The sequence below is a fragment of the Eretmochelys imbricata genome, chromosome 4, assembly GCF_965152235.1.
Source record: "Eretmochelys imbricata isolate rEreImb1 chromosome 4, rEreImb1.hap1, whole genome shotgun sequence".
Taxonomy (NCBI): Eukaryota; Metazoa; Chordata; order Testudines; family Cheloniidae; genus Eretmochelys; species Eretmochelys imbricata.
In genome coordinates, this window is record NC_135575.1 from 111122204 (window position 1) to 111137354 (window position 15151).

At 39.6% G+C, this 15151-nt stretch overlaps 1 long non-coding RNA gene across 1 annotated transcript in view; it reads left to right on the plus strand.

The window, feature by feature from the left end:
* Positions 1-15151, plus strand: part of LOC144263766 (uncharacterized) — a 100233-nt gene that overhangs the window by 56014 nt on the left and 29068 nt on the right. The gene's annotated exons all lie outside the window — the stretch shown is intronic.

The window sequence follows — 15151 nt, forward strand, 5'->3', positions numbered from 1 at the left end:
TTCAGGAAAGAGAGTGTGATATTAGTGAGTTGCGTTGGGTGAATCTTCTCACACATTTTCTGCAAATATTCACTCAGATGAATGAGCTGCAATTAACTATTCACATCCTTATTGTGTTCATTTTCCACAAATATTCCAGTATATCAGTTTATTGGCAGGAATATTCACTTCAGCAGTGACTTTCCATTTATAATTATTATTTTTACTAGAAAACAGATTCTAAGAACTATGCTCATCCAATCAGGAAAAACACATGTGACGTGTCCAATCAAGACAGCCAGTTTTGAATTTCCAATATCAAATATGTGGATTGAAGTGCTTGTAAATAAACTGCATACCAAGACTATTTGTAGAAATTAAATTAATTCAGATAATTAAATTAGAGATTCACAAACAGAAAATGAAGCAAAAAACTCTTTACAAATGAATTATGAATCATTTATCCAGTTCTATTCCTGATATATGACTTGCTCCAATATGCAGTGGTGTGTACCTGTATCGGTCCCAGGATATGAGAGAGATAAGGTAGGTGAGGAAATTAAGAGAGACACTAGATTTATGGCTTATTAGAACAATCTATATAACCCACTAACAACCCCTCCTCTCATTTGCTTTCCTCTCCCCCTTCTTTTCCTCCCTATGATTGGGTGGGGTATTAACAGGCCACTTGACCTTGAATGATCCCTTGAAATATGTATTAACTACTTATGCTAAACCATTTGTTCCATCTTGTATTTATCTGTGACACTGAGTAAGTTTCCCAGAGCTGAAGAAGAGCTCTGTGTAAGCGCAAAAGCTTGTCTGCCTCGCCGACAGAAGTTGGTCCAAGAAAAAATGGTACCTCACCCACCTTGACCCAATATCTCAGTTATTAAATCAAGCTTTTTAAAAAAAATCTCAACTGCCCAGCAAATGGATGACTCAAGGTAATTCAGTGGCTGGATTTCATCACTAGATCCAGAAAGCAAAGGGCAGCAATTCTGATGATATCATAGGAGTTTGAGTTAACATGCAACACACCATTTCACCTTGGCTAAATCTTCGTCTTATTTTTATCCTACAGGACCACCAAACAACTGACAGAAGAAGTTAAGGCCCAAGAATAACAGGTAGTGGCTGCCTGTCTGAAACATGTTTTAGGACAACATTTCCATTGCTAAATTTTAGAACAAAAATTTTTTGATGAAGTTTAGTGCATAACATTTCTGAGAGGTGGAAAGCCAGAACTGTCCGCCTTCCTAGCCAGGGCTTGCATATTTCAAAGTTTCCATCTTCTAAGTAACTGACTGATGCAGATTGGCAGCTATCTTTGGAACACCATTCGGAACATCAATAACCATCATTTGCGAAAGAAATTAATGCTGGATTTTGCTTAGTTTTGGTTCAAACCCTCTTATTATGCAGACTCTAATCCTCTCTAATAGTTTTGTCATGCCCACCTTGTCTTTATTATGGGGAAGAAACATCCCCTCTATTGTTGCAACTGCAGCCACCTTCTGAAGTCCAATTTTTGTCCTTCTTTAACTTTGGCTTGGAAAATTGGTTTTACCTGAAAATTTCCATACTTTGAAAGAAACGAAGAATGATTAATTTTCTTCAAACACTGCATAATCAAACTGTTTTTAATTTAGAGGTCATTTAAAAATTACCCTGACTGGAAATTTACTTCTCTAATGTATCTCTGTCTCCCTTTATCTCAAAAGCAGCTTGTTAATACCTCTTTCAACTTTCCATAAAGTTATATTTACTTGAAACCTCATGCAGCAGCTATATTATAGAAAAAATACATAACAATTAAGAAAAAATAGTGATTTTTGTTGTGGATAGTTTTGAGCCCCATCCTTTCCTCATTTAATTGAGTGGAAACAGGATAAAATACAATATGTTTGTGGGCATGTTGCTCTTTATTAACAGTTTGCTACTGTAAAACAACATATAGGTTTTTCCATAGCTTAACAGGTAACTGAGATCTTCCTTTAGCTCAAGACATCGAGGCCTGTGTCTTTGGAGCTATACAAATTCATAAATTCCTAGAGTCCAAGACAAGAAGATACCATTCTCATCATCTACTTCTCCTTCATAACACAGGCAAGAACTTCCCCAAAATAATTCCAGAGCATATTTTTTAGAAAAACATTCAGTCTTGATTTAAAAATCTCCAGCAATTGAGAATCCAACACGGCCCTGAGTAAATTGCTCCAATGGTTAATTATCCTCACTTAAAATTTTATGCCTTATTTTCAATCTGAATTTGTCTAGCTTCAATTACTAGCCATTGGATCATGCTATACCTTTTTCTGCTAGATTGAGGAGTGCATTATCAAACATTTGTTCCCTGTGTAGTGTGACAAAGTTCCTCCTCTACCTTGGTGGATCTTGCGCTTATTGGTGGATTTGCTTGCCTTGGAGCTTCACAGTAGCCCTCAGTTTGGCCATTTTCATGAACCCACAGTCCAGTCAACTCCTCCTGTGTCTGACCAGGAGTTGGGAAGTTTGGGGGGAAAACCCGGGCCCGCCCTCTACTCCAGGTTCCAGCCCAGGGCCCTGTGGAATGCAGCTGTCTAGAGTGCCTCCTGGAACAGCTGTGCGACAGCTACAACTCCCTGGGCTACTTCCCCATGGCCTCCTCCCAACACCTTCTTTATCCTCACCTCTCCTGGTGTCTGATAATGGTTGTACTCCTCAGTCCTCCAACAGTATGCGTTCTCACTCTCAGCTCCTAGCGCCTCTTGCTCCCAGCTCCTTACACGGGCACCACAAACTGAAATGAGCTTCTTTTTAAACCCAGGTGCCCTGATTAGCCTGCCTTAATTGATTCTAGCAGCTTCTTGATTGGCTACAGGTGTTCTAATCAGCCTGTCTGTCTTAATTGTCTCCAGAAAGTTCCTGATTGTTCTGGAACCTTCCCTGTTACCTTACCCAGGGAAAAGGGACCTCCTTAACCTGGGGCTAATGCATCTGCCTTCTATTACTCTCCTGTAGCCATCTGGCCCGACCCTGTCACAGTAGGTACTTACAGACTGTAATCAAATCACTTATTAATCATCTCTTTCTTAAACTAAATAGATAGACTCAAAGAGCTCAGTCACTATAAGCCATGTTTTCTAATCCTCTAATCATTCTCATGGATCTTCTCTGAACCTTCTCCAACTTATCAACATCCTTCTTGAATTGACACCAGAACTGGACACAATATTCCAGCAGCAGTAACAGCAGTGCCAAATACAGAGGTAAAATAACCACTCTACTCAGACTCAAGATTCAAATTTATGCATCCAAGGACTGCATCAGCCCATTTGGCCACAGTGTCACATTGGGCTCTCATGTTCAGCTGATTATCCACCACAACCACCAAATCTTTTTCAGAGTCAATGCTCCCCAGGATAGAGTGCCCCCATCCTGTAAGCATGGCCAACCTTCTATGTTCCTAGATGTACACATTTACATTTAGCCATATTAAACTCTTATTGTTTGCTTGCAATCAGTTTACCAAACTATCCAGATCATTCTGAATCAATTACCTGTCCTTTTCCTCATTTAACAATCCCCCAATTTTTGTGTCATTTGCAAACTATCAGTGAGGATTTTATGTTTTCTTTCAGGTCATTCATAAAAATATTAAATATCACAGAGCCAGGAACTGATCCCTGTGGGACCCCACTAGAAACACAACTGCTCGATAATGATTCCCTATTTACAGTTACATTTTGAGACCTATCAGTTAACCCAGTTCTAATCCATTTAACGTGTGCTATGTTAATTTCATAATCTTTCTAGTTTTTTTAATCAAAATGTCATGCGGTACCAAGTCAAATGCCTTACAGAAGTCTAAGTCTATTACATGAACACTATTACTTTTATCAATCAAACTTGTAATCTCATCAAAAAAGACATCAAGTTAGTTTGACAGGATTTATTTTCCATAAACCCATGTTAATTGGAATTAATTATATTATCTTCCTTTAATTCTTTAGTAATTGAGTCCTGTATCAGCCACTCCATTATCTTGCCCGGGATTGATGTCAGTATGACAGGTCTTTACTTACACAGGTCATCCTGTTTACTCCTTTTAAATATTGGCAGAGCATTAGCTTTCTTCCACTCTTTTGGAATTTTTCCAGTGTTCCAAATCTTATTAAAAATCACTATTAGTCCAGAGAGCTCCTCAGCCAGCTCTTTTAAAACTTTTGGATGCAAGTTACTTAGATCTGATGGTTTTAAACATGTCTAACTTTAGTAGCTGTTATTTAAATTCTCCTGAGATACTCTTTCCATTTGTTTGGGCATAAGCTTTTGTGGGTAAAAAACCCACTTCTTCAGATGCATGGAGTGAAAATTACAGGTGCAGGCATTATGGCAGGCACTGACACATGAAGAGACGGGAATTACCTTACAAGTGGAGAACCAGTGTTGACAGGGCCAATACAATCAGGTTGGATGTGGTCCACTCCCAATAACTGCTGAGGAGGTGTCAATACCAAGAGAGGGAAAGTTGCTTTCGTAGTGAGCCAGCCACTCCGAGTCCCTATTCAAGCCCAAATTAATGGTGTTAAATTTGCAAATGAATTTTAGTTCTGCAGTTTCTCTTTGAAGTCTAGATTTCCACTCCATACAGCTAAATGCAGTGCCTTGCATAATGACAGGTTTCAGAGTAACAGCCGTGTTAGTCTGTATTTGCAAAAAGCTCACGAAAGCTTATGCTCAAATAAATTGGGTTAGTCTCTAAGGTGCCACAAGTACTCCTTTTCTTTTTGCGAATACAGACTAACACGGCTGTTACTCTGAAATCTTTGAAGTCTGTTTTTGAAGGTTTTTTTGTTGAAGTATGGGTACTTTTAAGTCTGTTATAGAATGTCCAGGGAGATTGACGTATTCTCCTACTGACTTTTGTATGTTACCGTTCCTGATGTCTGATTTGTGTCCATTTATTCTCTTACATAGAGACTGTTCGGTTTGGCCAATGTACGTGGCAGAGAGGCATTGCTGGCACATGGCATATATCACATTAGTGCAGGTGAATGAGTCCCTGATGGTGTGGCTCATGTGGTTGGGTCTTCTGATGGTGTCGCTAGAGTAGATATGGGGACAGAGTAGGCAACAGGGATTGTTACAGAGATTGGATCCTGGGTTGGTGTTTCTGTGGTGTGGTGTGTAGTTGCTGGTGAGTATTTGCTTCAGGTTGGGAGGCTGTCTGTAAGTGAGGACAGGCCTGCCTCCCAAGATCTGGGAGAGTGAGGGATCATTTTCCAGGCTAGGTTGTAGATCGTTGATGATGTGCTGGAGAGGTTTTAGCTGGGGGCTGTACGATGGCCAGTGGTGTTCTGTTATTTTCCTTGTTGGGCCTGTCCTGTAGTAGGCTTCTGAATTTTAGGTACCTGTCTCGCTCTGTCAATCTGTTTCCTCGCTTCCCCAGGTGGGTATTGTAGTTTTAAGAATGCTTGATAAAGATCGTGCAGGTGTTTGTCTCTGTCTGAGGGATAGGAGCAAATTTGGTTGTATCTTAGGGCTTGGCTTTAGACAATGGATCGTGTGATGTGTCCTGGATGGAAGCTGGAGGCATGTAGGTAAGTATAATGGTCAGTAGGTTTCTGGTATAGGGTGGTGTTTATGTGACCATCACTTATTTGCAAGGAAGTGGATCTCTTGTGTGGTCTGGTCCAGGCTGAGGTTGATGGTGGGGTGGAAATTGTTGAAATCCAGGTGGTATTTTTCGAGGGCCACCTTCCTGTGGGTCCATACGATGAAGATGTCATCAATGTAGCGCAAGTAGAGCAGGGGCGCTATGGACAAGAGTTGAGGAAGCGTTGTTCTAAGTCAGCCATAAAAATGTTGGCATACTGTGGGGCCATGCAGGTACCCATAGCAGTGCCGCTGACGTTTGTGACTTTGTCTTCACCCACAACCATTTCAGATTTGGGGATAACTTATACCTTCAAGTCAGCAGCACTGCTACTCGGCTACCCTTATATGGCAACCCCTCTGATACTCTTTCCATTTGTGTTATCATCAAATGATCTGACTACACTATCTGATCTAGTTCCAGTTCTGCACGTGTGTATGGATTATAATGCTAGTATAGTGCTAGTACCCTGCTAGTCTGATTTTGATCCCCTTCATACCAAAAAAGAAAAATACTCATACTTTCATATTTCTAGTTACCTCTTATTGTCAACTAAAGCACTTTCTGAAAAAATGGATTTAATTAAGTGCCATGCCATTAATTTTATATACTTCTGTCATGTCCTCTTTTATCCATCTTATTCTACATTATTCTAATGTCAGGGACTCCAGTCTTTTCAATCTCTGGTTATGAGAGTTTTCACTCCCTTCCTCATTCTCATTGCCTTTCTCAGAAACCCCTCTAGATTTTCAATATTCTTTTGAGATCAGGGTGGCTAGAACTGCACACTGTATTCTACATGAGGCTGCACCTTTGATTTGTATTACAGCATTATAATATTCTCTGTATTATTCATCATCCTATTCCTTATGCATCCCGACACCTTGGGTTTTTTTTACCCCATCTGCAGGTTGAGCAGAGGACTTCATTAGAGCCATCAACAATGATGCTGAGGCCCCTTTATTAAATTGATACTGCTAATTTAGAGACCTGTAAGGTGTATGAGTAGTTTTCCCTCCAATGTGCATTACTTTTGTTTTTATCAACAGTTAATATCATTTGCCATATCATGGCACCTAAGTTGTTTAGGACTCTGTAAAGTTCTGCACAGACCTCTCTGGTCTTGACTAACCTAAATAACTTTGTGACATTTGCAAATTTTGCTACCTCATTGCTCACCGGCCCTTCCCATATCATTAATGTATTAAACTACGCAGAACTTAGCATAGAACTTTAAAGCACTCTGCTGTTAACCTTCAGTTATGAAGCAAATTGATCATTTAATCCTACTCTTCACTTTGTCTCATAGCCAGTTTATGATCTGTGTCTACTTAGCTTCTTTATTAGCTTCTTGTGCAGACCCTCCTCAAAGGCCTTTTGGAAACCTGAATAAATTATGTCAGTCAGTTCTCCTTTATCCACTACTTTAGTGACACATTGTGACCCAAGGGCCTCTTGATGCCAACTCACAGAGTTCACAGGAGTACACAGATCTCCTGGGTCCACCAAAAGAATGTCATAGATCTCTAATGAAACCTGTGTCACACTGGTAATCAAACATTGAGAGATGTATGTATGGAAAATATGTGAAGAGTTATGGATGGATCACTTGCTGATTACCTATTCTGTTCATTCCCTCTGATGCACCTGGCATTGGCCACTGTCTCTTCGATAAACTAAAGTGAGCTTCTTCAGTCTCTCATATTAAGTATGTTTTCCAGGTCTAACATCATTCCTATAGCTCTTCCAAATGGTCCGTCTTTTTTAAAGTGTGGACACCACAACTGAACAGAAGGGACCATTGTGATCATCTAGTCTGGCCTCCTGCATATTGCAGGCCACAGAACCTCACCTACCCATTCCAGTAAATCAGTCAGCGGTTATGGATCTATTATAGAAGTCCTTAAATCAAGATTTAAAGACTTCAAGTTACAGGGACGCCACCATTTCATCACGATCCACAAATAGCTACATGCGAAAGAAATTTATAATAGCAGATGGGTCTTTAATTTGTCAGAAAAATACAATGAGATCCAGTGGTTGGAAGTTGAAGCTAGACAAATTCAGACTAGAAATAAGAAGCAAGCTTTTAACAGAGAGGATAATTAGCCATTGGAACAATTTATCTAGGGATGTGCTGGATTCCCTACACTTGAAGTCTTTAAAGACTGAATCTCTTTCTAAAAGATATACTGTAGCTCAAACAGAAGTTACAAGCTTCATGCAGAAGTTACTATGTGTGGATTTATGGTCTGTGTTATTCATGAAATGTGACTAGATGATCACAATGTTCCCTTCAGTGCTTAAAATCTATGATTCCATAAAACATTTACTTCAACATTCCAGCAAACAAGTTTATTGGCAGGAATGATTTCAGAAACAGCTAATTTTAAGTGAGTATTGGAAACCTAATTCTTAGCGTTACATTCATTCTACGGGAGAAGAAAAACATAGCATGTGGCAAGGGCAATCAGTGATACAGCCTGTATAGATACCAAGTTCTTGAAACAAACTGATAGGAGCTAGAGACAACGAATAACTAATAATTTACTCAATAAATAACTTTTCTGCACATGAGCTTTCTGTGACCAGATCATGAATCTCAAATTTATTTATTTGAAATTATCAATTATTCACCCAGTAGGAGTCAATCGTGTGGTTTGCAATAGTCCTGCACATTGTGTATTTTCAGTAACTTGAGCAAACTGACTGTTTGCAACTTTTGTTTCTAGAAGAAATAAGAAAAAATAGCTTCAATAGATGGTCATATCTTTAGGCAGCCCCTTACCTTCACTTTCTCATTTAAGCATGGAGTTTGGTGTTTTGTATTGCTGTGGAATGTGCTGAAAATACAGATTTTCTTGTAGTTTCTTGTTTTGTGCTCTGTAAGGAAGTATACTGGTACTTTAAGAGTACAGGGGAGCAGAAGACCCCTGTTCCAGGGAGCTGGAATGAACACAGTCCCAGGAAATGGCCAGGTCCATAGGAGAGGAAGCAGTCCTGGGGAATCAGGGGTTGGATGAGGGGATCCCAGGGGAACTGTTCCTTTAAGGGCTGGAAGAGAGGCTGTAGGGTGGGGGCAGAGTGCTCCTTTCTTTCAGCCAATTAGGAGGAACTCTCTGGATCAGGGTAGTATATAGACTGCCTTCTCCCTCAAACAGGGGAGACACTGGCAAAAGAAGGAAGCCAGAGTCTTAAACTCCAGGGAGAGACAGCTATGAGAGGTGACTCTGTGGAGAGCAGTTTGTGTGTGAATGGCTGAAGAGACAGAGATAAGTGTGAATGTTTGGATTTCAGTGATGGACTTTATAGGTGGGACTGTTTGTGATCATTAAACTAGCCCCAAGAGGAAGGTGGTAGAGGCTGTGGGTGGGGGAGTGGGGTCTGTAAGGGGCCTTGAAGAGGGAGAACAAAGAGAGGATGCTGCAAAGGAACTGGCCACGAGGTATTGCTCAGTAAGCAGGAGCCCTGTTACATGCCCATAACTGAAAGTTTTACTACTAGAATTCAAGCACATATTTTTAAAATGTATCCCTATAATGGCTTTTCAAAATCTTGCAAAGCAAGGACTGACTCAAGTTCACCTGGTGTCATTCCACACAGAAAATTTCAATTTTTCTCTCCAACACCCCTTCAGCTGAAATGAAGGAATTTCCACTGGTTAGGGCACTAGTCTGGTACAGGGAAGACCTGAGTCTAATTCCCTGCTCCACCACAGACTTCCTTCCTTGGACAAGTAAGTTACTTATGGCCAGATTTGTTATCTAGATGCCCAACTCCCATTAAAATCAATGGGAGCCAGGCAATTAAATACCTTTAAAATATGGCCCATAGTCTCTGTGCCTCAGCTTCCTATCTGTAAAATAGGGACAATAGCACTTCCCTACCTCCCAGGGATGTGTAATGAGAATAGGATATTAAATGTTATGAGGTGCTCAGATACTAGAGTGACATGAGCCATATAAGTACATTAGATAGATTCCCCAGGAAAGATGTGGGATTTGTCCACTCTGATCGTAGAGCCCACTTCCAATTTACTTGTGCATGTTTCAAAACCCAGATAGTGTTTTTAAATAGCAGACGAATCTTGGTATAGTTCTAAGACAGAGTATGACACTTGTACTTACACATGTGCTCTTCTTGTCCCACTACACATAGAATCTGTTCACCAGCACCAGCCAATAGTTTTAAGGAATGACTGCTTCCTGAAGAGAAGTCTTACAGTTTGTGATCTGATGTAGCAGCAACACGGGGGACAAGCTGTGGCTCACCGTGTCAGCATTATTTTTGGGCTGCTGGGTAGGGTTGCTGCAAAAGTCATGACCACAAGAGACAGAACAGGATGGGAGCAAAGAGAGGCACAGCCAAATGGGATGTCAGGATCTTGCAAACACAAATTGTGAGGGAGTCTCCTTGCCTATGAAGTGCTGGCTGCATAAGTTGCATGAATAAAGAATGGTGTTACAGATGAGTTGCCCAGTGGAAACTATTGTAAAGTATTCTGGAGATGTTAAGAGTAGGAGATTGCTTCTTAAGGTAAACTAAGAAAATTCATTTAAAACTGCTTATCCTACCTGTCAGTCCATCTTTCATAGTCAATTCCAAGTGCCCATCAGCAGCAGCTCTATGTGGTGGAAGTCTCTCTCTACCACCTGTTTTCACATGATACCTGCTATTATGGGGCTCATCCAAATTGGATTCAGAAAAAAAACTCTCCCAAGTCAGAACCAAAATTATAAGAGTGCATCTGGGTCTGAGGATCTGAATCAGAATTCCCCTCCAATTCAGGCATGGGAGAGATTCAGTTATGAATTTCTTGTTTTGACAGTCTCTAAAACAGATTATATGAATATATTGCTAAATGAGACGCTAGATGAGAGAGTTTTGGTACCTTAAATGTATTGATCATTTGAGACCTTTGCCAATACGTTGTTTGCATGTTACTGTTGTCTCACTGGACTCTTAAAAATACATATACTATTACTTGTAATTTTCTTATAAATAAACTAATAAGAATCAGAAGGTCAGGAAAAGATATATGAAGGGAAGGCTTGCCTTTGGATTAAAAATATACTAACCTCTTTTTACCAAGGATTATTATTAGGTGTTTGTTTAGCGACCACTGATTTTATATGTAAGCCAATTGAATACACATTGTTCTTAACGCTGAAGTATTTTACTTTACCTCCATGTGATTTTCTTTGGGTATTTGCATTTAGATACTGTCCCTGTAAAATGAGAAATAATTTTACAAAGGGGGAGGAAGAGCCATAAGTGTCTCTCAGAAAAGAGCAACGGAGGGAGATTAAGAAAGTTAGGTTCTTTAAAATCTAAAATATGAAGAAAAGGGTGCATTAGTCAGAGAGAAAAATGAAAGAAGAAAGAGTAAACGAGTAAAAATATGAATGTTGTCACCTCATACTTTCCCCTGCAATCTCTCTCTCTTTTTTAAAAATCCTGAGAGTGAAACAGATTACATTTCAACTGAATAGAGGAAGAAAGGATGGAATTCTCTAACAATAGCCTCAGTGGCCAATTTCACAAGATAGGCAGAAGAGCAAAGTCACTAACAGGCTTTTTGTGACTGAAGAACATTGAGAATAAAGCTGAGAGCTCCCTTATTGACTGGAGATTCCCCAGGACTTGAGCCATACAAGGGTTTACTGTCGGTCTATAGACCTTCTGTCAATGAAGGCAAACAAAGACTGAGGAGGAAAGTTCCTTACACAGTAGCTTTCATTTTACAGTGCCCTCTGGAAGAGAGCAGTTCTCACAAGGATGGATAACTGTCCTGTCCGGCGTCCCTTCTGCTTGTTATCAACATATTTTATTTTGAAGTGCATAAGAAAGAATGCTGAAGATTAGTTTGGTTTTGTCCATACCTAAGAACTGAACTATTTATACCTGAGTCAGTTGCAGTGAACCAATTTAGGAATAAATGGGTCAGTGCCACTGCACTAGCCAGGCTGAACCATGTTAAAGAGCCCTTGCAAATTTACCCTGAATCCAAACAGACACTGCTCTGAATCACTTTGCATCATACCTTCTGGGTAGCTGGAGTGATTGAGGCTGAAATGGTGCTTAGCCCTGCTGGTGCACTGTCTTCTCCAAACCATATTTAGGCCCCTGTAAACTATCCTGAATGCTTCTGTGCTTGGAGGTCAGGCATTTTACAATCACTCGGTGGGAGAACAAATGCATGGCTGTTTGGTGTAGATAAGAACTTTTGAGAGCAGCTACTGATGTAGTTGTAAAATTGTATTTCTTTAAAAGATGAGGTAATTCTGTAGATGAGCAGAAGTAGTAAAAGCAGCCCCAAGGTATTGTCCCTCTTTTCATTTTTACCATAATCCTGACAAAGTGCATCATACCATATTAAATTCCTAAAGGCAGTGTGAAAATTGAGGTGCTGAGAGGAAGAAATGGTGTTGGAGCGTAAGGAAGGCACCCAAAACTCTGCTATTGGGGTTGCTACCTGTCTTGAAGAGAAAAATGCAAACAATCAGCCCTAAACTGGTGTTTATTTGGAAGAGCCTGTTTATTGGGAATTTTCTGAACTTAGACTTTAATTGAGCATTAAAACTCTCCCTCCACTCCCTCCCCAGGGGGACATTTGGGTTCTTATTTGACCCCCTCCCCCCATAACCATAGAGTGCTTCACAAACATTAGTTTATGCTCACAGTACTCCTGTGAGGTGGGAGAAGTATTATCCCCATTGTATAGATGGAAATTAGGGCACAAGGACACAAATCAATCTCCCAAATCAAGACTCACACTGAATATAGCCTAGTACCATAACCACAGAAACATTTCACCTTTTTCTTACTTATTACCAAGAAGAATAAAACTAAGAGTCAGACTCTAAAAATGTCCCACCCTACTAACATACATTCAGGAAACTAGAGACCAATTTATCAATGCATGGTCTTGCTTTGACCTTGATCTTTCAATGACATGTAGAAAGACCATTTTAAAATTGCTGGGTCATTTCTCAGCATCAAGATGGAACCATATAGGAGAGACAAGATATAATAAAAGGAGGTTCTACCTGCAGAGAAAAAAATTTTCACCATGCTTTGTAACTGTAGTTAGCCACTTGCCAAAAGCCACAGGAGAATTTAAGATGAATACTCTTTTTTTCAAATGTCTACAGCATCCTCAGTTTTTGAAGAAATAGGACTCTTTCGTCACAATGTCATTCCATTTGATATAATCCATACAAAACCTTGCAAACCATACAAAACCTCCCAGACTATTCTGGGCACTGTAGGTAACAAGATCCAGTAACAGGTTTGACCATTCCTTTTGCACATATTTTGGTGTGTTTGCTCATTTAGTCTGAGAAAGAAAAACAAAGTCCACCCTGACATATTTTTTTAGTTCTGTCCAGATAAGGAAGTTATCCATGGGACACATTAGAAATGCTTTATGCCAAGGGAAGGAGGAGATGCATGCTATGCTAGTACCCTACCAGTCAAGGATTAGAAAATTCTCATGATGAAGCAGTTTAAGGCTTTATCTTGTAAACCCATTGTTTGCAAATAAAATAATAAAGACAGAGATAGTATGTAGAGCAAAACAAGTAGCAATCACAGGCCTACCAGTGCCATTATCTCAAACACAATAAAACTGCTACCACCATATGAGAATTGTTGCAAAATGCCCTGGAATGAGTGATGCTGTATAAAATTGCAGTTGTAAGAGCACCACATTGTGAACCCACATATATCTAACTTACATTTGTGCTATAATGGTGGACTATAAACTAGAAATCTTCGCCATTATCTCTTTAGATCTTTTAATTTTTGTATGTCATTCCGAAGGCATTGGCACAGGTTGGGCATAATGCATATGGTGCATAGTTGGTAGCTTGTCCCTGCGTTCACACAGGGCCAGGTTATGTACCCTTTACTCATATTGAGGAGCAGCTACTCAAATGATGAATCCCACTGATTTTAGTGGGACTACTCAACTGTTCTCCAATATGAGTAAGGTGTGTGCTGGGGGCCGGGTCACAGGGTCTGGTTATCTTTAAATAACAGACTAGATAAATGTCCTCCTTTTTGGCTATGTGTTATAAATGAATGTTCATTTTCTTCTGGGTGGGAATATCTGGAACGATACAGTTCTAAAGAAGTGGTGATCAGATGGGTTTCACAGGTGCCCTTTGACTTCTCAAGCTTCCTCTGGAGCTGATCTGTGATTGTTGGGGTTGGAGTGCCACACTAGACAACTTTGTAATGATCCGGGGCACACGGTCAAATAGTTCCTATTTGGTTTTCATCCAAGAAAAAAAGATAGTATTAAATTTCCGAAGTCTTGTACCATGCTGGTGACCTATCTGGAGAGTGATTAATTGTGCCCTTGGGGGTCTATGTAATATTCTATTTTGGACAAAAAGATCTTTTAAATATATCTAAGAACTATAATTATGAGTGAGGATGGGGACCCATAACTGTAAACTGGTTCTCTGTGTTCCTTATTTAAGTACCTGCCAACAATTGAAAGACAGAAAGCTGGAGAGCATTTTGTACCAGCAAGCAGAATGCAGCAACTTTTCAGGATAAATTCTATCTGCTGTGAACAGTTTTGTCTCGTAAGAACCAATGAATCTATTAATCTGTTCTATGAGACAATGGATAGTGACGACCTGTCAGCTTTGTGGGATACATCAATGTCTAGTCTTATCCTTTTGAAGAAAGCCCATATGCCCTCTGCAGGCTCTGCATTACCATAGCCCTGTTAACACTGTCAGCAGGACCATTATAAAACCTGCGTTTCAGAGATCTATAATGCTGATATTTTTAATATTATAATCACACAGGGTTGAAGTTTTTCATGAGAGTCTCATCCACAGAGTGGTTTTGCAGTTGTGGTGATGTGTTTTTTTTTAAACCAATTTAAGATAAAAGAAAAAACCTCAGAATTCTGTGTTTATGCTACACAAAAAAATTACTATTTCAGACATTAATCATATCTTTAAAGGGTTTAAAAGACATAGTCTTCAGCTGTGCAGTTTTAGCACTGATTTTAAAGGGTCTATCCTTTCCTATGTTGTATCTCTATTAATTTAACCAACCTTTAAAACAAATTTAAGGGGAAATTTTTTTGGCTCAACTTTTTGCATTCATTTTTAAAATGAAAATGTGTAGGCCACAAGCCCATTGTTTCTAATATTTAACTTTATACCAAATAATCTAAAATGTATTGGGTCAATGAGCAATTAATTCATTGGTCTTTGCATCTGACTTATAGTGCCTTAATCCTCTCTCATTCATACTAACCCACTTCAGAAATAATTCTACTGAAGTCAATGTAATCACACCCATGTAAATGTGGAATGAACACAGAATCAGCCCACAGCATTCAGAGACTGAAAGTTTAGCTGTTTTCAAAAAATACAGGAGAGGGTGCTAGCAATTTTATAGAGAACTCTCCATAGAGATAATTTCTATGATTCTGGGGTAAATGCACAGAAATTAGAAGGTTAAAAGATTGAGAGAGTAATAAAGAAGCTGGCTACCAACCCA